We start from the raw sequence: 2282 nt of genomic DNA, 5'->3' as shown, positions 1-2282 counted from the left end.
TTTTTAAAGCAGACATAACAGTGGTTAATCAGAGATATACATTGCTCCACCTAAAATTTCAGAATGAAGGACATTTTTCACACGAAAATATTTTCACATCAGTAATAACTAAAATAATTCATGTAACTAGCTATATAGTAACATGACAATCTTAATATAAAATTTTCTCTTTTTCCTATCTCCCATCATGTCTTTCGTAGATACCTTTTTGGGAGATTTTAAGAGTTTCACTGGATGGTTAAACTCATCAAGTAAAAGGTTATCCAAATAAAAAAAAATATGGCACATAAGAAAGGTCTTTATTAGAGTATAGAAGAATATCATGCATAAATACTTTGCCTAGATAAAAAGATAGATATTATAGATATAGATATACTAATTCTGTCTGTTCTCTAACATGCAACATAACATGATGCAATACTAGATCAGCAATATTTGCTAGGTCTTCACATATATAAATCAAGAGTTTCACATATATATATCAAATTATAGAAACTTACGCTTTTAGGTCACTCCGGGACCAGTTTGAGTATTCGGTCCGTTTCCAACTTTGATCCTGAAACCAATAAATGGGGCATGTGAACAAAGTGAATGCAGTAACAACAAGAATATAAAACTAAAATTTAAGCTTTTAGAGGTTTTTGCTTACCTGGCTTTATGATCTTGCTTGGTAAGAGGATCATGAACATGGCGAAAATGCAGAAAATCAAACTTCCAAAAAATTCTAAAAGCGTAAGCGCAACCATTCATTGGAAATATAGTTGTGGAAATCCATGCTTAAATTAGCATTCACTCTTTTATGTACATGTTCTCTTCAGGTAAATCTTTTATGCTTTTTGAATGCTCGGACTGTCATGACCCCCAAAATGCTTTCGGAGAAGTGATGAATAACAGGTGCTTTGCTAATTTGATCCACTCAAGTTGACTCCCGAATTGAAGCAAGATAATAATCCTATAAGGCCCCAGAAAAAAAGGAAAATGTTAACAAGATATGCATGTTAGTAGATGAATAAAAGACAACTATTGAAGTGAGATTAATTAACAAAGAATATTCCAATACAACAAAAACATGATCTTGATTAACAAGGAATCGGATAGTAATAATCGCTAAGACATGATTGGGCTCACCTGAGACCAATTAATGCTGAGATCCATCAAGCAGAGTGGAAGAGTCCATGGTTACATGATCTAATATCATTTTGGTGTTGTATAAGTGGTTTGTTCTTTAGGATCATTTGAGATCTATTTTTCACAATTCATTTGTTATGGATGGATCTGAAAATAATGTCGTTGGTAGATGTAGGATGAGTCATGGTTCATGAGTGGTTGGTGTTGGTGAGTATAATTTAAATTTAGACCTTCCGTTTTTGAAAAACTAACTTTTGATATATTAAAATAGTAAAGTTATCCTCCACTCAACGTAAACATGGAAGCTTGAACTTTTTCCTCTTTAAAAACAAAACCATTAAAAAAGACACTAAAAACAAGTTTCATAAATCACTTGATGATAAAGAAAATTTCACAAAGAAGAACACTAAAAAGAAGTTTTACAAATTACTTGATGATAAATAATTTGTGTTTACTGTTTTTTGCTTTCAGTTGCTGAATTTATAAAGGTTAGATGAGTGAAAAAATACTAAAAGTGTCTCTTTGATGTGGAGACAAGTGTTGAGAGGCAATGTAAAAAATCGACACATCACATAGCATGTGGCTCCTTCAGGAGGTCTAAATGCTAAAAACAAAAATAATAGAGAAGTTAAATTTGTAAGTAAAATTTGAATAACAAAATTTATTAATGCAGTCTTAGATTCCATTAAAACATTCCAATAAAATTTTTATGATTATTTAAATATTTATAATTATTTAAATATTGATAGATATTAAGACATTGTTGTCAAAATTTATTAAATAGCTAAGTATTTAATTATTTGTTTATTCTTTGTTATTATAATCATACCCGTGAATATTTGATCCAGTACTTAATATTTATTTTATGATTTTATGATATGTATTCCTCTATATTTATTTTAATTTGACAAATTTGTCATTAATTAGACAACAAGAAAAATTATTCAACTTAACTTTAACAACTAAAATTATAAAAATAAAAAAATAAAATGATACTAAAATTAATCAATCTTTCATTTACAATAATGCTAATTCTTATTTTTTTTCTTTTTTTATATTTTATTTTTCAGGAACAGAAAGGTGTTGAATAATCCTACTTTAATTAATCAAACATAAAATTTATTTTAACAAATTATATTGATATAACAAACGGG

General features: G+C 28.4%; 1 long non-coding RNA gene across 1 annotated transcript; it reads right to left on the bottom strand.

Annotated features, from left to right (window-relative positions):
- Positions 1-473: 473 nt before the first annotated feature.
- LOC127747807 (uncharacterized) lies at positions 474-1375 on the bottom strand. Its single transcript, XR_008009755.1, has 3 exons — positions 1129-1375; positions 650-952; positions 474-556 (listed from the first exon to the last, which is right to left on the bottom strand). It is a non-coding gene; the product is annotated as an uncharacterized LOC127747807 (long non-coding RNA).
- Between the last annotated feature and the right edge of the window lie 907 nt (positions 1376-2282).

This window comes from Arachis duranensis, chromosome 5 (genome assembly GCF_000817695.3).
Source record: "Arachis duranensis cultivar V14167 chromosome 5, aradu.V14167.gnm2.J7QH, whole genome shotgun sequence".
Classification (NCBI taxonomy): Eukaryota; Viridiplantae; Streptophyta; class Magnoliopsida; order Fabales; family Fabaceae; genus Arachis; species Arachis duranensis.
The sequence above is the reverse complement of the archived record's forward strand: the minus strand, read 5'-3'. Positions and strand labels throughout refer to the sequence as shown.